Source organism: Hevea brasiliensis, unplaced genomic scaffold (genome assembly GCF_030052815.1).
Source record: "Hevea brasiliensis isolate MT/VB/25A 57/8 unplaced genomic scaffold, ASM3005281v1 Scaf1, whole genome shotgun sequence".
Classification (NCBI taxonomy): domain Eukaryota; kingdom Viridiplantae; phylum Streptophyta; class Magnoliopsida; order Malpighiales; family Euphorbiaceae; genus Hevea; species Hevea brasiliensis.
The window spans coordinates 219925-243658 of record NW_026614585.1 but is presented as its reverse complement, the minus strand read 5'-3'; positions in this window follow the sequence as shown (position 1 = coordinate 243658).

The window sequence follows — 23734 nt, the reverse complement described above, 5'->3', positions numbered from 1 at the left end:
GAAACTACAGGAATTTCTAAGTTTGAAACAAGGCAACAGAATAGTGGCAGAATATAAGAGGGAGTTCTCCCGCTTAGCCACTATGCTGGGAGTCTCCTTTCTACCAGCAAAGAAATGTGCAAGAGATTTGAGACGGGTTTGAAGCCCAGTCTGCAGATACAAGTAGTGGGATTCAGACACAGTAACTTCTCTGAGCTCATCTCTCAAGCACTTGAGTTGGAAAAGATTGAATTAGAAGCGACACCTGCAAAAGAGAAATCAGAGAAGACTGAGAAATCAGAAAAATAAAAAGGTGAAAAATCAGTTGAACAAAGTCCTAGTGGTACCTCTAGAAAGAATAAGAAATTTGGGGGACCTAGCAGAGATAGAGGTGGAAGGTTTGGAAGGGGTAAATTCTCTAGACAGAGACCCCCTAGATCTGGTCAGCAGTCGACCAGGAGTTCATATCCTTCCCGCCCCTGTGAGACCTATGGTAAGATTCATGGGGGAGAATGCTATTGGGCAACAAGAGCTTGCTTTAACTGTGGAGGCAAAGGCCATCTTGCTAAGGACTGCACCAGTGCCCCTAGATTTGGGCCAGCTCCTACAACTGCAGAAGGGTCTGTTCAGAGTCCTGCTATCAGAGGTTCACAACCGGTTAGCAGAGGAAAAGGCAGGTAGAGGTAATGCTTCTGGCAGTCAGGGTACTGTTAACCAAGCAGCATAAGGGAGTGCTTTGACCAGGGTTTATACGATGAGACAGCGAGAAGAGGCTGAGACTTCCGATGTTGTAGCCGGTACATTCTCTATCTCTAATCAAGAAGTATTTGTGTTATTTGATCCGGGTTCAATCCACTCATATGTTAGTGCTAGCATAGTCAATTCAGTTGCTGTTCCATGTGTCAAAATGGATTTTGAAGTGCTAGTAACTAGTCGATTAGGACAAGAGGTTCGGGTCAACAGAATCTATAGAGATTGTCCTTTGGTGATCCAAGGACATATTTTTCTGTCAGATTTGATAGAAATGCCCTTTAGAGATTATGATATCATCTTGGGCATGGATTGGCTAGCCAGGCATCATGCCATGATTGACTATAGACTGAAGACAATCACTTTTGGTCTCCCTCTATACGGTGATGTGGTAATACATGGGGAGAGGTAGTTACTAACATCAAACATCATTTCGGCCGCACTAGCCAGAAGAATGATCAGAAAGGGGTGTGAAGCATACTTGGCACATGTGATAGACACCGAAGTGGGGAGTCCAACACTAAGGGACATTCCTATAGTATGTGACTTTCCGGATGTGTTTCCTAATGAATTGCCAGGATTACCTCCAGAAAGAGAAGTGCAGTTTGAGATTGATGTTATACCTGGTGTGGACCCAATCTCCATAACACCATATAGAATGGCACCAGCAGAACTGAAAGAGTTGAAAGTGCAGTTGCAAGAGCTGCTTGACAAAGGCTTTATCCGCCCTAGTGTGTCACCTTGAAGAGCGCCAGTGTTGTTTGTTAAGAAGAAAGATGGCACTCTCTGCTTATATATTGACTATCAGCAGTTGAATAAGGTAACAATAAAAAACAAATACCCATTGCTCTGCATTGATGACTTGTTTGATCAGTTGAGGGGTGCAGCTGTGTTCTCCAAAATTGACCTGAGATCAGGTTATTACCAGTTGAAAGTACAAGAGCATAGTATTCTTAAAACTGCCTTTAGAACCTGTTATGGCCATTATGAGTTATTGGTCATGCCATTCGGGTTAACTAATGCTCCGGCTGCTTTTATGGATTTGATGAACACTATCTTCAAACCATACCTCGATCAGTTTATTGTGGTATTCATAGATGATATATTGGTCTATTCAAGGAGTGCAAAAGAGCATGATAGACATCTGCGAATTGTACTACAGACTTTGAGGGAGAAACAGCTATATGCCAAATTATCGAAGTGTGAATTTTGGCTGAAGGAAATATCCTTCTTGGGGCACGTAGTATCGATAGAGGGCATCAAGGTAGATCCAAGTAAGATAGAAGCTGTCCTTAATAGGAGGCCACCCATAAATACCATGGAGATTCACAGTTTTCTGGGTTTAGCTAGATACTACCATCGATTTGTGAAGGGATTCTCCATGCTGGCATCTCCATTGACCAAGCTACTTCGAAAAGATGTGAAATTTCAGTGGAAGGATAAATGCCAACAGAGTTTTGATGAGTTGAAGAGATGTTTAACTGAGGCTCTAGTCCTTACTTTACCTACCTCAGGTAAAAACTATATTGTTTACAGTGACGCTTCTCACAATGGGTTAGGCTGTGTATTGATGCAAGAGCGAAATGTCATTGCCTATGCATCACGCCAGCTGAAACAGCATGAGAGGAATTATCCGACACATGACTTGGTGTAACACCCCTATTTGCATAGCCTGGTATATTTTCACTGTTCCGGTGACCGGTGTCGGTCCGGACAATTAAGAGGATTAGAACCACACTTAAGACAACTAGAGAAGCCACAAACACAAATAATTAGTAATGTTTAATTAGTTAAGTATAAATAAAAAAAATTGAACATAAGAAGTTAAACGAGTCGAGAGTCACAACGATGTGTGACATTATCGGGAACGACTGCGAAGTCGATTTAAACTAAAATTTTGAACTGTAAAATGTGACGCTGCAGTCCTTAGGACCATTATGAACACAGTGGAAAAGAGAAAATCACGAAAAAGAATTGTTAAGCCAGTCAAATAATTAGGTCAGGGATCCAGAAGAAATATTGAATTTTTTGCAAACCGGGTCGAACCGGCGAGGGGCAATTTGGTCAATTGACCCCGAGAGCTGACTCCTGACCTAACTATCAAATAAAATCGAAGAAAAGAAAATTTTGAAATTGAGAATTAAATTAAAGAACTAATAGAAAAATAAATAGAAAAAAAAAGAAAATGAAAAAGTTAAAAAGGTGATGACATCATGCATGACCTCATGCATGATGCCATAAAAGTAATAATTAATATATTTAATTAATTAACTTTTTGGGTCTCCCTAAGACATAAAAAGACAAAAGAAAAGAAAAGAAAAAAAAATCAAAAAAGCCTTCTTCTTCTTATCCCTTGCTGCCTCCCATCTCTCTCCCTCTCTCACCATTGCTAACTCCATTAAAGCTTGCACTTAAGCTTTGAAACCCTCACTAAATCTCAACTTCGTCCATACTTGCTACATAAAAACTTGATTTAGTCACTTGAGAGGAAGATTTTTCATTAAAGAATTGAAGAAAATTTAGAGGAAGTGAAGATCAAAGACTTCACCTAAGGTTAGTAATGCAAACTTCAAATTTTTAGTTTAATTAGTGTATGTATAGCATCAAGAACATAGAAATAAACTTAAAATGAAAAGAAAAATTTGTTGAGGGACTAAACTAAAATTTCAGCCAGCATGAGGGGGAGGGTGATTTACATGGTTTGATTTACTTGAATGGGTATATGAATCTTGAATTAGTGAATGGTTATGATTAAAGAGTTTGAAAGTAGCTAAATGCAAGAAATTGGCAACTTAGGGTTTTGGACATTAGGGCTTAGAGACAAAAAATGTGAGGAAGTGGTAAATGGTGTCTTTGACCTAATGTGAAGTGAAAAATGGTCATTTGTGACCTAATTAAGTGTGTTAGAAGTGTTGGAATTAAAGCCAAATTCGAATGAAATTTTACAAGTCCAATTGGTATGGGACTAATTGGGGATGAAAATAGACACTAAATGACACAATTTTCATTTAGGAAGCATGCATAAAAAGTGACCAAAACCTAGTGAACAAATTGACCAAAGTTGGAAAATTGCAGGCTGTCCTGTACAAACTGACCAAATGAACAGTGTTTGTTCATTTTGCCATAACTCGAGCTAGGCAAGTCTAAATGACCTGAAATTTTACCAGTGGTTAGATGAGATATAGATCTAAAACTTTCATGAAGAACACAAACCCAAATTATGCCATTAACCAAGTCATTTGGACACCCCAAAATGGTGACCTAAAACTGTCAGAACCAAAATTTGCCCAGAAAACTGGGTTGAATCCAATCCGGCAGCAGCCATGGTTCAAATGGCCATAACTTGAGCTACAAAACTCCAATTGGGGTGATTCAGAAATGAGAATAAACTTAAGACATTAGGGAACATTTTCTATGAAGAAAGTTTTGCCAAATTTTAACAGTAAAGTGACCAATGGAACAGTGCAACTTAGGACTCCAAAACTGAAAATTGGCAATTTTGCCTAAAAGACCTAAGTTTTGAGAAAACAACCAAAACCAACAAATTTAGTGACCAAAGTGTGGTATGTGGGTAAAGTTGGAATTCCCATACCCATTAAGCCTTAGAAAGTCAACAATTTGACTTGAATAGTATAGTGAATAGTAACCCAAAACACAAAATTTCAAGAACGTCGAGTTTAACCCGTTAGAGTTAGGTAAAAGTGAAGTTAAATTTATTTTTGTTATTTATGCTAAGTTATGGTACTGAAACACTGTAAAATTGTGTGTTTCAGTTAAAAAGAATACCGAGAAAGAACCCGAGGAACTGAGTCAAGGCCAAGAGGCGACTCGCTTGAGATTTGTGCACAACATCACTATGCTTTAAAATTCATTGATAAAGTGAATGAAATATACATTTTACTTTTTCTTTGAATTGTTGAAAGTTTATTGTGACCTTGTTTATGATGTTTTGATTTAAATTGTGAAAGTTATTGTGTATATTTGAAATGACAATATTTAGCAAATTGTTGGGATAAGTTTTGAAACGATAGTGTCATGACCATATATTTGAACACCTCACTAGCACGACTAGTGGGGGTAATTAGTTTCGAATTTTGATTCCTTCTCTGTAGAAGTGTTGAGGTGTGCCAGTAGAAGAGGATGTGAATAGATATCCATATATTTGAGCTAGCTAGCCTTGTGATGTGATTTCTCTTTAGCCTCTAGCTATTGAGATTCTATTTATTTCGAATGGCATGATCTAACTGTGGGTTTTATGAAATGTGATTTGATACTTCAAAATGAAATTGTTTGGGATTAAAATCTCATAATGCATGATTTGTATTTAATTCTCATATTCAGTCAAATTTTTGAATAAATGTGATTTAAGTTCTGCATAAAGATTATTTTAGTATGTTGTGCACCAGAGTCCCGATGCTCGTGATAGCTTTATTCTTTGTCAGATACAGAGACTAGAGGAGCAGCAGACTGAGCTGCTGAGGATTGAGGATTTATCAGCTTGAAGTTATCGGGTATAATTTATACCCTGCCTGTAAATATTTATTTTGATATATGTATTGCACATAAATGTATGGACATGTAAATTCGGTCTTGAGCAGCTTGTACAAAGTTTATATAAAATTTGTAATAAATTTTAGTTTGGAATTTCTGAATGTAAATTTTAGTATGATGTATATATAAATTGTTTGTCTATAATGAAATATGAATGAATGATATTGATTGACAGTATCTTGAGAATTGTTGAATTTTGAAATTTGAGAAAATGGTTGAGATTGATTGTGAATTTAAAGAAGTAATTGAAAAATTTTTGGAAGTGCTTTTTTTACAGGTATTTGAAGAATTTTTTTCTCGAAATATAAATGGAACTCTGCCAAAATTTTTATAAAATTTGTGGAAAAATAAAACGGACCAAAAATATTAACTAGTTTTAAATTTAATTAAATGTTTTAAATACCTATTAGAAAATGCTCACCACTTATCAAAAATAAGAAAATTGTTTCAAAATCCTTTGTAGGATACTTAATGAGTTATCGGTAGGTGAAGTTCGATAGTTCATTAGGTATTCTACGGGATTATGTTATGCCTTACAGAGGGATAAGGTGTGACATATTTTAGTGGTATCAGAGCAAATTTTTTTCAAGTATGTTTTGACTTGAGAATTTGTGTCTTTTCCTTGTTAAGTACAACTGCTCAATGTCCATATTTGTTACATACAGTGCATTACATCATAAATATGAACTAGCGGAAGGAAATCTTCTTATGTTATTTGTTCAGAAGATACCCTAATTTCAGACTGAAATGGAAGAAGGGGATCGCTCAGTTGAGCAGTCTGTTGAAGCTGAGGCATAAGAGGAAGCCCCAGCTTTGCAGAATGTTAGTGGATCTGTAGCACCAGCCCCACAAATGCCGTAGTTTCCTGCACAGTTTGCACAGTAGATGGCTGCGATGTTTCAACAAATGGCTGGGGGTATGCCTTTTCAAGCTCCACCCCAACCACCTGTGGCACAACCACTTCCTCCAGCCAGACTGTATGACAAGTTATTGAAGTATGGGGCTGCAGAATTTAAGGGTACAGTGGACCCTTTAGAGGCAGAGCAATGGCTTGAAAAAATGGACAGAGTATTTAAGAAGCTGCACTGCCAAGATGAACTAAAGTTTGAGTATTCCGTGTCGCTACTGCAAGGAGATGCGTATGATTGGTGGACGACCATCCCCCACAGCTTAGCTGAACCACCAGTGCTGACTTGGGATGACTTTATCAGAGAGTTCAGACAGAAATACATCCCAGATACATATGTTGATAAGAAGTTACAAGAGTTTCTGAGTCTAAAATAAGGCAACAGAACAGTAGCAGAGAATGAGAGGGAGTTCTCCCGCTTAAGTCATTATGCTGGGAGTCTCCTTTCCACCAGCAAGGCAAGGTGCAAGAGATTTGAGACGGGTTTGAAGCCCAGTTTGAGAATGCAAGTAGTGGGATTCAGGCACAGCAATTTTTTAGAACTCATGTCTCAAGCACTTGAGCTAGAAAGGATTGAATCAGAGGCGACCCCAATAAAAGAAAAATCAAAGAAAGCTGAGAAATCAGAGAAAGACAAGGGGGAAAAATCAGTAGAGCCGAGTTCTGGTGGGACTTCTGGGAAAAAAAAGAAATTTAGTGGAGCCAGCAGGGGTCGAGGTGGAAGATTTGGTAGGGGCAGATTTTTCGGACAGAGACCCCTAGGTCCAGTCGTGATCAGCGAGTTCACATTCTCGCCTGTGAGACTTGTGGCAAGATTCATGGGGGGGGAGTGTTATTGGGCCACTGGAGCTTGCTTTAACTGCAGAGGCAAGGGTCATTTAGCAAGAGACTGCACTAGTGCTCCGTCTTCGAGATATGGTCTAGCTCCTACTACTGCCGAGGGATATATTTAGAGTCCTGCTCCCAGAAGTTCACAATCAGTTGGCGGAGGAAGAGGCAGTGGTAGAGGCACTGCTTCTTGTAGTCAAGGCACAGTTGGTCAGTTTGCACAAGGAAGTGCGTCAGCCAGAGTCTACATAATGAGACAGCGAGAAGAGGCTGAGACTTCCGATGTGGTAGCTGGTACATTCTCTATCTATGATCATGATGTGTTTGTGTTATTTGATCCGGGTTCAACCCATTCATATGTTAATGCTAGCATAGTCAGTTCACTTGCTGTTCCATGTGTGCAAATGGATTTTGAAGTGCTAGTAACTAGTCCGTTAGGACAAGAGGTCCGGGTCAACAGAATTTATAGGGACTGTCCTTTGGTGATCCAAGGACATGTTTTTCTATCAGATTTGATTGAAATGCCCTTTAGAGAGTATGATATCATCTTGGGCATGGATTGGTTAGCCAGGCATCACGCCATGATTGACTGTACACTGAAGACAGTCACTTTTGGTCTCCCTTTGTATGGTGATGTGGTAATACATGGGGAGAGGCATTTACTGCCATCAAACATCATTTTGGCTACACTAGCCAGAAGAATGATCAGAAAGGGGTGTGAAGCATACTTGGCACATGTGATAGACACCCATGTGGGGAGCCTAGCACTAAAGGACATCCCTACTGTATGTGACTTTCCAGATGTGTTTCCTGATGAATTGCCAGGATTACCTCCAGAAAGAGAGGTGCAGTTTGAGATTGATGTTATGCCTGGTGTGGACCCAATCTCCATAACACCATATAGAATGAGACTTGCAGAATTGAAAGAGTTGAAAGTGCAGTTGCAAGAATTGCTTGACAAGGGCTTTATTCTCCCTAGTGTGTCACCTTGGGGAGCACCAGTGTTGTTTGTTAAGAAGAAGGATGGCACTCTCCCCTTGTGTATTGATTATCGACAGTTGAATAAGGTGACTATAAAGAATAGATATCCATTGCCCTGAATTGATGACTTGTTTGATCAGTTAAGGGGTGCAGCTGTGTTCTCCAAAATTGATCTAAGATCAGGTTATTATTAGCTGAAAGTACAAGAGCAGAGTATTCCTAAAACTGCCTGCAGAACCCGTTATGGCCATTATGAGTTTTTGGTTATGCCATTCGGGTTAAATAATGCTCTGGCTACTTTTATGGATCTGATGAACACTATCTTCAGACCATACCTCGACCAGTTTGTGGTGGTATTCGTTGATGATATATTAGTTTATTCAAGGAATGCAGAAGAGCATGATAGACATCTGCAGATTGTACTGCAGACTTTGAGGGAGAAACAACTATATGCCAAATTGTCAAAGTGTGAATTTTGGCTGAAGGAAATATCTTTCTTGGGGCATGTAATATCAGAAGAGGGCATCAAGGTAGATCCAAGTAAGATTGAAGCTGTCCTTAATTAGAGGCCACCCAGAAATGTCACAGAGATTCGCAGTTTTCTAAGTTTAGCTGGATACTACCATAGATTTGTAAAGGTATTTTCCATGTTGGCATCTCCATTGACTAAGCTACTCCAAAAAGATGTAAAATTTCAGTGGACGGATAAATGCCAAAAGAGTTTTGATGAATTGAAAAGATGTTTAACTGAAGCTCCAGTTCTTACTTTACCTACTTCGGGTAAAGAATACACAGTTTATAGTGATGCTTCTCACAATGGATTAGGCTACGTATTGATGCAAGATCGGAATGTCATTGCCTATGCATCACGCCAGCTAAAGCCGCATGAGAGGAACTATCCGACACATGACTTGGAGCTTGTAGCTATTGTGTTTGCTCTTAAGATCTGGAGACACTATTTGTATGGGGAGAAATGTTACATCTACACAGATCATAAGAGTTTGAAGTATTTGGGCACCCAAAAAGAGCTGAATTTAAGACAGAAGAGATGGTTAGAGTTGATAAAAGACTATGAATGTCTAATAGACTATCAGCCAGGAAAAGCTAATGTTGTGGCTGATGCCTTAAGTCGCAAGACTATGGTAAGTCTACGGGTTACTCCTTTGTCTTTGGTACATGAGTTAAGATCATTGCATGCCAGCTTAGAGATTAATGATGATGGGCAGACATCAGTTGCATGGCATGTCCAGCCAGTGTTGATTGATCAGATTAGAATGGTCGCTCGTAATGATCGAAGTATCGTGGTGATGGAAGAAGTCCGACAGGGCAAGAAACCTGAGTTCTCAGTTAGAGATGATGGTTTACTGCTACACCAAGGTAGAATGTGTGTTCCTAATGATGTCGATTTGAGGCAAATCATTTTGAAGGAAACACATGAGTCTCCTTTTGCCATGCACCCTGGTGGCACAAAAATGTATAGAGGGCTAAAGGAGCATTACTGGTGGATGGGTATGAAAAGAGATGCGGCAGAGTTTATTTCCAAATGGCTAACTTGTCAGCAAGTAAAGGTAGAGCATCAAGTACCCACTGGGTTGTTACATCCACTGCCAGTACCAGAATAGAAATGGGAGAGAATAATGATGGATTTTGTGATGGGACTTCTGAGGACACAGAAGAGTCATGATGCAGTATGGGTCATTGTTGACAGACTGACCAAGTATGCTCATTTTCTGCCAGTTCGGATGGATTACAGTTTAGAAAGATTGGCCAAGTTGTACATTGATGAGATTGTGAGACTTCATGGAGTGCCAGTATCCATCGTATCAAACAGAGATCCTAGGTTCACTTCTAGATTCTAGGGTAGTCTTTAGAGAGCCCTAGGAACTAGATTGAACTTCAGTACGACATTCCACCCACAGACATATGGCTAGTCTGAGAGGGTAATTCAGATCTTGGAGGACATGCTACGGGCTTGTGTGATTGAATTTGAGGGCAATTAGGATACACACTTGCCTTTGATTGAGTTTGCTTACAACAACAGCTACCAATCAAGTATTGGGATGCCTCTATATGAAGCTTTGTATGGCAAAAAATGTAGAACCCTGTTATGTTGGGATGACATGGGTGAAAGAAAGATGATTGGACCCATAATTGTTCAGCAAACGGCGGAGAAGATCAGGGAGATCAGAGATCGACTTAAGACAACATCAGACCGTTAGAAGTCCTACATTGATCTGAAGAGAAGGGATATTGAGTATACAGTGGGTGAGAAAGTTTTCCTCAAGGTTTCTCCTTGGAAGAGAATTATGAGATTCGACAGAAAGGGGAAACTGAGTCCTCATTTCATTGGGCCATATGAGGTTCTGGAAAGAGTGGGTCCTTTGGCATATCGGTTGGCACTACCTCTAGAGTTGGAGAAGATACATAATGTCTTCCATGTATCGATGTTGAGGAGGTATCGATCAGACCCATCTCATGTACTACCAGTAGAGGAAATTGAAGTGAATCCAAACCTCACATATGAGGAAGAACCCATAGTGATTCTGGCTTATAAGGTGAAGCAGCTACGAAACAAGCAGATAACATTGGTAAAAGTGCTGTGGAACCATCATTCGGGCTGGGAGACTTCTTGGGAACGAGAGGAGGACATGAGGACACAGCACCCACAGCTGTTCAGAGATTAATATCAGGTAAAATTTAGAGACGAAATTTATTTTAAGGGGGGGGGAGGAGAATTATAACACTCCTATTTGCATAGCCTGGTATATTTCACTGTTTCGGTGACCGGTGTCGGTCCGGACAATTAAGGAGATTAGAACCACACTTAAGACAACTAGAGAAGCCATAAACACAAATAATTAGGAATGTTCAATTAGTTAAGTATAAATAAGAAAAACAGAACATAAGAAGTTAAATGAGCCGAGAGTCACTGCGATGGGTGACCTTCTTGGGAACGACTGCGAAGTCGATTTAAACTAAAATTTTGAACCATAAAATGTGACGCCGCGGTCCTTAGGACCATTACGAACACAGTGGAAAAGAGAAAATCATGAAAAAGAATTGTTAAGCCAGTCAAATAATTAGGTCAGGGATCTGGAAGAAATATTGAATTATTTCTCAAACTGGGTCAAGCCGGCGAGGGGCAATTTGGTCAATTGACCCTGAGAGCTGACTCCTGACCTAACTGTCAAATAAAATCGGTGAAAAGAAAATTTCAGAATCGAGAATTAAATTAAAGAACTAATAGAAAAATAAATAGAAAAAAAGAAAATGAAAAAGTAAAAAAGGTGATGACATCATGCATGACCTCATGCATGATGCCATAAAAGTAATAATTAATATATTTAATTAATTGGATTTTTGGGTCTTCCTAAGACATAAAAAGACAAAAGAAAAGAAAAGAAAAGAAAAAAAAAAGCCTTATTCTTCTTATCCCTTGCCGCCTTCCATCTCTCTCTCCCTCACCATTGCTAACTCCATTAAAGCTTGCACTCAAGCTTTGAAACCCTCACTAAATCTCATCTTCTTCCATACTTGCTTCACAAAAACTTGATTTAGTCACTTGAGAGGAAGATTTGTCATCAAAGAATTAAAGAAAATTTAGAGAAAGTGAAGATCAAAGACTTCACTTAAGGTTAGTAATGCAAACATCAAATTTTTAGTTTAATTAGTGTATGTATAGCATCAAGAACATAGAAATAAACTTAAAATGAAAAGAAAAATTTATTGAGGGACTAAACTAAAATTTTAGCCAGCAAGAGGGGGAGGGTGATTTGCATGGTCTGATTTACTTGAATGGGTATATGAACCTTGAATTAGTGAATGGTTATGATTAAAGAGTTAGAAAGTAGCTAAATGCAAGAAATTGGCAACTTAGGGTTTTGGACATTAGGGCTTAGAGACAAAAAATGTGAGGAAGTGGTAAATGGTGTCTTTGACCTAATGTAAAGTGAAAAATTATCATTTGTGACCTAATTAAGTGTGTTAGAAGTGTTGGAATTAAAGCCAAATTCGGAGGGAGTGTGGTCATGCTGCTAGCAACATGACCAAAATTTCCTTTGAGGGACCAAAAATGAAAATTTCCAAGTCCAATTGGTATGGGACCAATTGGGGATGAAAATAGACACTAAATGACACAATTTTAATTCAGGAGGCATGCCTAAAAAGTGACCAAAACCTACTGAACAAATTGACCAAAGTTGGAAAATTGCAGGCTATCCTATACAAACTGACCAAATGAACAATGTTTGTTCATTTGGCCATAACTCAAGCTAGGCAGGTCTAAATGACCTGAAATTTTACCAGTGGTTAGATGAGATATAGACCTAAACTTTCATAAAGAACATAAACCCAAATTATGCCATTAACCAAGTCATTTGGCCACCCCAAGTTGGTGACTTAAAACTGCCAGAACCAAAATTTGCCCAGAAAACTGGGTTGAATCTAATCCGGCAGCCATGGTTCAAATAGCCATAACTTGAGCTACAAAACTCCAATTGGGGTGATTCAAAAAGGAGAATAAACTTAAGACATTAGGGAACATTTCTATGAAGAAAGTTTTGCCAAATTCCAACAGTAAAGTGACCAATGGAACAGTGCAACTTAGGACTCCAAAACTGAAAATTGGCAATTTTGCCTAAAAGACCTAAGTTTTGAGAAAACAACCAAAACCAACAAATTTGGTGACCAAAATGTGGTATGTGGGTGAAGTTGGAATTTCCATTCCTATTAAGCCTTAGAAAGTCAACAATTTGACTTGAATAGTGTAGTGAATAGTAACCCAAAACACAAAATTTCAAGAACGTCGAGTTTAAACACGTTAGAGTTAGGTAAAAGTGAAGTTAAATTTATTTTTGGATTTATGCTAAGTTATGGTACTGAAACACTATAAAATTGTGTGTTTCAGTTGAAAAGAATACCGAGAAAGAACTCGAGGAACCGAGTCAAGGCCAAGAGGCGATTCGCTTGAGGTTTGCGCACAACATCACTATGCTTTAAAATTCATTGATAAAGTGAATGAAATATGCATTTTACTTTTTCTTTGAATTGTTGAAAGTTTATTGTGACCTTATTTATGATGTTTTGATTTAAATTGTGAAAGTTATTGTGTATATTTGAAATGACAATTTTTAGCAAATTGTTAAGATAAGTTTTGAAACCACAGTGTCATGACCATATATTTGAACACCTCACTAGCACGACTAGTGGGGGTAATTAGCTTCAAATTTTGATTCCTTCTCTGGAGAAGTGTCGAGGTGTGCCAGTATAAGAGGATGTGAATGGATATCCATATATTTGAGCTAGCTAGCCTTGTGATGTGATTTCTCTTTAGCCTCTGGCTATGGAGATTCTATTTGTTCGAATGGCATGATCTAACAGTGGGTTTTATGAAATGTGATTTGATACTTCAAAATGAAATTGTTTGGGATTAAAATCTCATAATGCATGATTTGTATTTAATTCTCATATTCAGTCAAATTTTTGAATAAATGTGATTTAAGTTCTGCATAAAGATTATTTTAGTATGTTGTGCACCAGAGCCCCGATTACTCGTGATAGCTTTTATTCTTTGTCATGGATATAGAGACTAGAGGAGCAGCAGACTGAGCTGTTGAGGATTGAGGATTGAGGATTTATCAGCTTAAAGTTATCGGGTATAATTTATACCCTGCCTGTAAATATTTATTTTGATGTATGTATTGCACATAAATGTATGGACATGTAAATTCGGTCTTGAGCAGCTTGTACAAAGTTTATATAAAATTTGTAATAAATTTTAGTTTGGAATTTATGAATGTAAATTTTAGTATGATGTATATATAAATTGTTTATCTATAATGAAATATGAATGAATGATATTGATTGACAGTATTTTGAGAATTGTTGAATTTTGAAATTTGAGAAAATGGTTGAGATTGATTGTGAATTTGAAGAAGTAGTTGAAAAATTTTTGGAAGTGCTTTTTTTACAGGTATTTGAAGAATTTTTTTCTCAAAATACAAACGGAACTCTGCCAAAATTTTTATAAAATTTACGAAAAAATAAAACAGACCAAAAATAATAACTAGTTTTAAATTTAATTAAATATTTTAAATACCTATTAGAAAATGCTCACCACTTATCAAAAATAAGAAAATTGTTTTAAAATCCCTTGTAGGATACTTAATGAGTTATCGGTAGGTGAAGTTTGGTAGTTTATTAGGTATTCTACGGGATCATGTTATGCCTTACAGAGAGATAAGGTGTGACACTTGGAGCTTGCGGCTATTGTGTTCACTCTTAAGATCTGGAGACATTATTTGTATGGGGAGAAGTGCTACATCTATGCAGATCATATGGGTTTGAAATATTTGGGCACTCAGAAGGAGTTGAATTTGAGACAGAGGAGATGGTTAGAGTTGATAAAAGACTATGATTGTCTGATGGACTATCAGCCAGGGGAAGCTAATGTTATGGCTGACGCCTTAAGTTGGAAGACTATGGCAAGTCTACGAGTTTCTCCTCTGTCTATAGTGCATGAATTGAGAGTATTGCATGCCAGTTTAGAGATTAATGATGAGGGGCAGACAACAGTTGCATGGCACGTATAGCCAGTGTTGATTGATCATATAAGAATGGCTGCTCAAAATGATCAGAAGTATCAGAAGCTATTGAAGAAGTCAGAATGGGTAAGAAACCAGAATTCTCAGTAAGAGAGGACGGTCTACTGCTTCACCAGGGCAGAATGTGCATTCCTAATGACGTTGACTTGAGACAGATCATTTTGAAGGAAGCACATGAGTCTCCTTTTTCTATGCACCCTGGTGGCATAAAAATGCATAGAGGGCTAAAGGAGCATTACTGGTGGATGGGTATAATAAGAGATGTGGCAGAATTTGTTTTCAAATGCCTAACTTATCAGCAAGTGAAGGCAGAGCATCAAGTACCAGCTGGTTTGTTACATCTACTACCAGTACCAGAATGGAAATAGGAAAGAATAACGATGGATTTTGTGATGGGACTTCTGAGGACACAAAAGAGTCATGATGCAGTATGGGTCATTGTTGACAGACTGACCAAGTCTGCCAACAATAGCTACCAATCAAGCATTGGGATGGCTCCATATGAAGCTTTGTATGGCAGAAAGTGCAGAACTCCCCTGTGTTGGGATGAAGTAGGTGAAAGGAAGATGATTGGGCTCAAAATTATTCAGCAGACCGAGGAGAAGATCAGGTTGATCAGAGATCGACTCAAAGCTGCAATAGACCGTCAGAAGTCCTACATTGATTTAAAGAGAAGGGATATTGAGTATGCAGTGGGTGAGAAAGTATTCCTCAGGGTTTCCCCTTGGAAGAGAATTATGAGATTCGGCAGAAAGGGGAAACTGAGTCCTCGTTTCATTGGGCCATACGAGGTTCTGGAAAGAGTGGGTCCTTTGGCATATCGTTTGGCATTACCTCCAGAGTTGGAGAAGATAGATAATGTCTTCCATGTGTCCATATTGAGGAGGTATCGATCAAACCCATCTCATGTACTATCAGTAGAAGAAATTGAAGTGAATCCAGACCTCACATATGAGGAAGAACTCATAGAGATTCTGGCTTATGAGGTGAAGTAACTACGGACCAAGCAGATACCGTTAGTGAAAGTGTTGTGGAACTATCATTCGGGCCAAGAAGCTACTTGGGAACGAGAGGAGGATATGAGGAGATAGCACCCACAGCTGTTCAGAAATTGATACTAGGTAAAATTTCGAGATGAAATTTATTTATGGGGGGGAGAATTGTAACACCCCTATTTGTATAACCTGGTATATTTCACTGTTTCAATGACTGGTGTTGATCCGGATAATTGAGGAGATTAGAACCACATCTAAAATAAGTAGATAAACCCTGAAAACAAAAAATTAGTAATTGTCAAATGGTTAAGTATAAATAAGAAAAACAGAACACAAGAAGTTAAATGAGCCGAGAGTCACAGCGATGGGTGACCTTCTCGGAAAGGACTTTGAGGTCGATTTAAACTCAAATTTTGAACCGTAAAATGTGATGCCGCGGTCCTTAGGACTATAGCGAACATAGTGGAAAAGAGAAAATCACAGAAAAGAATGGTTAAGCAGGTCAAATAATTAGGTTAGCACTTTAGAAGAAATATTGAATTACTTACAAATCGGGTAGAACCGGCGAGGGACAATTTGGTCAATTCACCCATAGAGCTGACTCCTGACCTAACTGTCCAATAAAATCGGAGAAAAGAAAATTTCGGGATCAAGAATTAAATTAAAGAACTAAAGAAAAATAAATGAAAAAAGAAAGAAAAAGAAAAAGTTGTAAAAGTTTATTACATCATGCATGACATCATGCATAATGCAATAAACTTAATAATAAAAAAATTTGAAATTTTAAGATAATTGTGTCTTACTAAAGAGTTAAAAATACATAAAAGAAAAGAAAAAAATCACTCTTTTTCTTCTTGTTGCCGTAACACCTTCTCCCTTCTCTCTCTCTCACATAACTCCATTAGAGCACTCAATCCAAGCTCCATAAACCCTAAATCCCACCATAGAAACTTAAATTTCCATCATTAAATCTTGTATTGAAACCTTGATAAGGAGCTTGAATAAAAAAAAAAAAAAAGAAAGGAAGAAGTTTTGAAGAGGTGAAAAATTCTGCATAAAGGTTAGTTTGATTTCGCTTTTTGTATCTTTATATTCGTATTTAGGCAACTTGATTGAGTGATGATTTGTTGAAAAATGAAATAAAATGATATGTTAAGAACTACATGAATTTTGGCCAGCAGTATGTAGGGTTGAGAATGAATGATTTTGATGCAAATAATGAAGTAGTTAAGTGTAAATGAGTGTATAAGTACTAATTATGCATTTAGATTTCATCAATTGAGCTAAGCATGAAAATTAGGGTTTTGGCACCTAGGGTTTGGGAGATAAAAATGTGAGAATTAGCCAAATAATGTGTTTGACCTTGCTGGAGTTGAGAAATGGTCATGTGTGACCAATTGTACTGTGTAGGAAGTGTTGGAATTAAGTTTGAATTCGAATTGCTCATGGTCATTCTGCAAGTAGCATGACCAAGGTCCCTTTCAGGGACCAAAAATGAAAATTTACAAACCCAATTGGTATGAGGCTAATTGAAAATGAAACTAGACACAAAATGACACATTTTTCATTTAGGAATCATGCCCAGAAAGTGACCATAACTTAGTGAACAAATTTGCTAAATCTGGATTAGGCAAACTGACCTGTACAAAAATGACCAAATGAATAGTATTTGTTCATTTAGCCATAACTTGGGCTAGGCAGGTCCAAATGACCTGAAATTTTACCAGTAGAAAGCTGAGACATATCCCTACAACTTTCATGATGAGCACAAGTCCAAATTATGCCCTTAAATAAGTCATTTAGCCACCCAAAATTAGTAACCTAAAACTGCTAAAACCAAATTAGTTGCCCAGAAAATCTGGGTTAGACCAATCCGGCCAGCCATGTTCAGATGGCTATAACTTGAGCTACAAAACTCCAAATGGAGTGATTCAAAAAGGGAAATAAATTTAAGACAATAAGGAACAACTTCTATGAATAAAACTTAGCCAAATTCTAACAGCAGTATGACTAATGGAACAGTACAAAATAGGACACCAAAACTAAAAATTTGAAATTTGTGCCTAAAAGACTTAAGATTTGAGAAAACAACCAAAACCAATAAATTAGGTAACCAAAATGTGGTATGTGGGTGAAATTAGAATTCCCATACTTATTAAGCTTTAAAAAGTCAACAAATTGATTTGAATAATATCATGAATAGTAACCCCGAAATACAAATTTTAAAGAACGTCAAGTTTAGCATATTAAAGCTAGGTATAAGTAGATTTGAATTTATTTTTGGAGTTATGATAAATTATGATTGAATTTATTTGTAGAGTTATGATAAATTATGATACTGAAACACTGTGAAATTATGTGTTTCAGTGGAAAAGAATACCGGGAAAGAACCCGAGACATCGAGTCAAGGCCAAGAGGCGACTCGAATAAGGTTTGTGCATAACATCAATATTCTTTAAAATTCATTTACAAAGTGCATGAAATGTGTATTATGCTTTTGACTTAAATTATTGAAAGTTTATTTGTTTGTGTTTGAAATGGCAATAAATGTTTAGTAAATTACTAAGACAGTTTTGAAACCACAGTGTCATGACCATATATTTGAATGCCTCACTCGCATGACTAGTGGGGGAAATCAGTTTCGAATTTTAATTCCTTCTCTGGCTGAAGTGTTGAGGTGTGTGCCAGTAGAAAAAGAAATTGAATGGATATCCATATATTTGAGCTAGCTAACCTTGTGATGTGACTTCTTATAAGCCTCTGGCTATTGAAATGATTATTGTTTCGAATGGCATGATATAACTGTGTGTTTTTATGAAATTTGTTTTGAGACTTTCGAAATGAAATTATTTGGATTAAAAGCTTGTAAAACATGTTTGTATTTATTTCTCATATTCAGTTCAGTTTTTGAATAAGTATGATTTAAATTCTGCATAACGGTTATTTTAGTATGTTGTGCACCACTGAGTCATAATACTCAGTGATTGCTGTTATTGCTGTCATAGATATTGAGACTAGAGGAGCAGCAGAGTGAGCTGCTAAGGATTGTGGAGCCACCTTCCCTAAAGTTCTATCGGGTATATTTTATACCCTGATTGTAATAATTATTTTGATGTATGTAAATGTACGTACATGTATAACTAGTCATGAGCAGTTGTATAAAGTTTGTAGTAATATTAGTTTGGATTTTTCTGATGTAAATTATGGATTGCTGAATGTAAATTGTTTTAACTTTAATGAAATTGGGAATGAAATTTTTTTGTTTTAATTTGAATGAAATTACTTAGTATTATTTTGGATGATATTGAATTAGAAATTATTGATTTGAATTTTGAAATTTGAGAAATGATGTTGACATTTTTTCTGGTGGATGTTGAAGTTGTTGAGTTGATGAGATAAATCATTGGAAGTGTTTTTTTTTAGATATTTGAAGAGCTGTTTTATCAAAATACAGGCGGCACTCTGCCGAAATTTTTCTAAAATTTGCGGAAAAATAAAAAGGGACAAAAATTTTAACTAATTTTCAAACTCTAATTAAAAGTTTTAATACCTATTAGAAAATGCTCACCACTTCTAAAAAGTAAGAAAATGATTTTAAAATCTCTTGTAGGGTACTTAATGAGTTATCGGTAGGTGAAGTTTAGTAGTTCATTAGGTATTATATGGGATCATGTTATGCCTTATAGAGGGGTAAGGTGTGACACATTCGGTGCCAGAGCACTCTATATCTTTCTCTCTATCTATGCCTAGGAACGCCCAAACCTTTGCTCTGATACCAATAAATGTAACACCCCTTACCCGGTCTGTAACAAAGTCGAGTGAGGCATGCTACATTCGGTGCCGGAGCACCCTATTTTACCCTGTGTTATACAATATTAATTTAATTATATTATTTTACGTGTATAAAATTTTTTTTTCTCTCATTTCATTTTTATGGAGACGCAGACAGAGTCTCCCCTATTTTTAATTAGTGCATGGAGGGTTTTGCTGTTAGCTGTTAAAATAATTTATATCCATTTCATCTATTCATTCATCACATCATGTCTCATTTGCTCATATAAATTTTTCAAGAAAATATAATAACTCATTTCATTCATATAGAGTCAAGTACAATATTTACAATTTATATACAATCCAAAATTATTTACATCATTTAATTATATACAATACCAAAATGCAAAATCTAATATATATATGAGCCCTACCAAAAATAACTGATGAGGTGACAACCCATACTATAGCAGATCTGGACCAAGTCCGGTCTAGGCCCTATTGCTGCTGCTGCTCTCCAGTACCTACGCGTGGTAAGAACCAACGTACTAAGCATATTGCTTAGTGGTGCATAAATTGAAATAAGAATATCTAAATAATTAAAATAATTATCCTGCGTATAACATTATAAAGAAATATACAATTATATGAATTTACAGTCTTTTGGATGTAATTAAGTTAATTGGGATCTTTTTAGTCATGTATATTATATTCGGTCTTATATAATTTATATTAATGGTTCTCTCATGTACTTTTTTGAATTTAAAATTTTATTTCTCATAACTATGTCCAAGTAACCTATAACAGACTATAAAAACTGGATACATGGAAGTATACTAGTTAGACATCCGTATGTCTACCCAGTATACAATGGTCATATCAGGCAGAAGGCCAGCGGGTAGGCATAAGCCAGTGATAATGAAAATTAGTACTATGGCCATCGAGCAGGCATAAAGCCAGTAGAACAATCATCTTAGACATATGTTGTCTGTCAATGATTATCCCTGTGGGCATTATTGCAATATGTAGTCTCTAATTGGTATACCAATCGATCCAAGCTATATAAATGAGTCTAGGTATACTCAGGGAAAAATAATGTTATTTAATACTCATAGTTTCATTGATTCATGTCATTTTCATGCTTAGCAAGTCATTGTAATTTATTTTATCTCATATGCCAAATCATATTAGGAACCTTTCTCAAGGTCCAGGTTTATTATCTTAGATTCACCTAGCAATTTAGCCAAGATGTGGCCCTTATTTGGCTACACTTCTTTCATGGAAGTTGTTCCTCTATGTCTTGTCTTTGGTTTCGCTTTTAAATAATGTCATTTAAAGTTTTAGAACTCAAGTTGTCAAATAACCATAACTGATTCATTTCTTAATTTGGTTCCTTAAATAGGCAGATTTTGGGCTTAATCTTTACCTAATTACTTGAACATGTTGTAGACACTTTTCGGCTTAGTGTTCTGCATATAATTTATTTTCCTATGTCTTAGGGTCACTTAAAAATTTTAATTACAGTTTTCCAAGTTTTGTAAAATTAATTATGGCCAAATCATTGGCCTGGACTCATGTGCCCTATTTTACCAGGATTCATGTTCAGGTTAGAAAATTTGACTCCTATTTTAGGGTTCTTATGTTTATAATTTGAGGATCATGTCTAAAACAAAGTTGGAACCCTGTTTCTTAGGGTTCCAGATCAGTATGGCTCATCCTAATTGGAGTTTTCTAGTAGAAGATATACTATAAAAACTATTCTGGGGTCAAATGTAATCTGGTCAACTCCAGGTTTTGATGTTTTAAATTCTTCTAACCATTTGACCTACTTCCTTTGAGTTTTGGGTTTTGGTCAAAAGACAAATATTGTAGACCTATGTCTTATAAAATTTTTTCCATTAGTTTCATTGCATTTGAATTTTTATAGACCAAGTTATGGCCATTTTTCCAAAACTGATCGAATAGTCTATGTCCAGGAAATTCTGGGCAGAATTGATTATGGTCAGTTTGGTGACCTAACTTGGGTTAGTAATTTCATTTGGTTAGAGGCATTTATGGGCTTGGTGTTCTTAATAAAAGTTGTATTCCTATGTCTAAGCTTTCCAATAGTATAAAATTCAGGTCATTTGGACATGTCTAGAGGGAGTTATGGCCAAATGAACATGTAGGTCAATTTTCTGGACTCAAGATTTGGTAAGCCAGATTGGGACAGTAATTAGGTTAAGATTTGGGTATTTTTTTCTTCATGAAAAATGGAGATTTTGAGGCTAGTTTCACCTTCAATTGGCCTCATACCAATTGGAGCCATACAACTTCCGTTGTAACTCAAACAGTATACTAGACTCATAGGTCCGATTTCCTGCATAAGAGAAGCACTCCCAAAATTCATTCCTTCTTACTCCAAAACTACAATTTATCATTCATAATACTTCAAATGATCAACAAACAATCTCAACAAGATCAATCTCAAGCCATAACACCAAGGTATCAAAATTAATTCAAAATCCTAACTCAACACTTCACAACACATGAAATTCCCATTCACTTTAATTTCTAACATATATAATCTCATCACATGTCCTCACTAACCAATTTAAAACCATTAAAGTCATCAATTTCACACAACCCTCATGGCTGCCAAAAATTAAGTTCTCATATTCTCAAGATTTCTTTTAATTTTCATAAGATTTACACTTAGTTTGGCATGCTTTTACTAGTTAAAGAAGAAGAGAAAGTTGTTTAGTGCACTAACCTCTTTGATCTCTTTCTTGGCTTGTATAAACCTTGAATTTCTTCACTTTATGATAATCAAAATGTTTCTTTTGATGTGGGAATGAATTTTTGTGAAGGGCTTTGGGGATTTATTTGGATGGAAAGAGAGGAATTTAAGCTTTAAAATCAAGAAAATGGTGGGAACTATGTTTCCATGGTGGATCGGCTAAGTCAGGGAGAAGGGAGAAGAAGACCGAAGGAAATAAGAAGGCATTAAACAAAATTTGTCTTATATATATATATATATATATATATATATATATTTGTTTTAATTTAATAGAGTTAAATTTTTTTTTAATTAATTCATCCCTATGCCATGCTCACATAATAAATGCATTTAAATTTTTATTTCTTTCCTTTTTCCTCTTCTTTTCTTTTATTTTTCTCATTTTCCTACCATAAGTCATACATTTTAATTTATTTATATATTTTATTCTCTCTTATTTTAATTAACATTTAGGTCAAAATTCAACTCTGGGGTTGAAATGACCAAAATGCCCTTCATCGGGCTTACCAGGTTATATTTGTTTGTATCAATTTACTAAATTTTTTTAATTTTTTTCTTTGGTATTTTTAGTGCCTTTTAAACCTCCTAAAGCCTTCAATTTAGTCATATTATTTATCTTATAGGGTTTCCCTACGTATCTGAGATTGGCAACTATCTCTGCAGTTGCTTCCGGGTAAGGTCATCTATCGCCGCGGCCCCCGGCTCGTTTAACCGAGTTGCACTTTGCTTCTTTTATTTTTTCTTGATTTTTCTTAATTTTTATTTAGTCAATTTATGCCTCCTTACTCTAGTTTAACTGTAGTTCCAAACATTCTAGCTGTCCGGATAGACTTTAATCACTGGAACAGTAGAATGTACGGACTACCTAAAGTGAAGGTGTTACAACATAAGAGAGGCTTTGACTCAATGAATGCAATGCCATGAGTCCTAGGTGAATGATGATGCAAAGTTATTTTTATATTAAAAAAAATTCAGAATATGTATCAAAGGATTACCAAGAAGCATCACATAAGTATACCCAAAACATGTATCTCACTAAATCATCATTTATATATCATGTTTAAAGCCTAAAATTTGGAACTATTCATCCACTAGCTATATATCATCCACTAGCAAATTCATCCACTAGCCATATATCTTCCCATTTTGGCATCATCAAAATGCACTATAAAAGGAAAGATATACAAAAATTATGGCATCATTCAAAGGCATACCACCGTGCCAAAAGCTTAAGCTTTTAGCATTATTGTCAATTCAGTAAGCATTTCAAGGATAACTCCAATTAGAAGGTTTACATTTGAGCACAGAAAGTGATACCATTAAGGTAGTTATATGGTAGCTAAGCAAATGTGCATAATTAACTTGATTTGAAACTTAACATGAGTATAATTATGTCATTGAGACACTTAGAACACATGTATAGTATATGTTTAATCTAGAGGTAACATAACAATTATTCTAAAGAATAGCCTACATAGAGCCAAGAAGACTACAATACAAATTTACTAATTTCATTTGCATAGGACTTGTAAAACCATCTTGGATTCTATTCAAAGCAATAATAGAATTTTGGCAAATAACCTTTATAGAA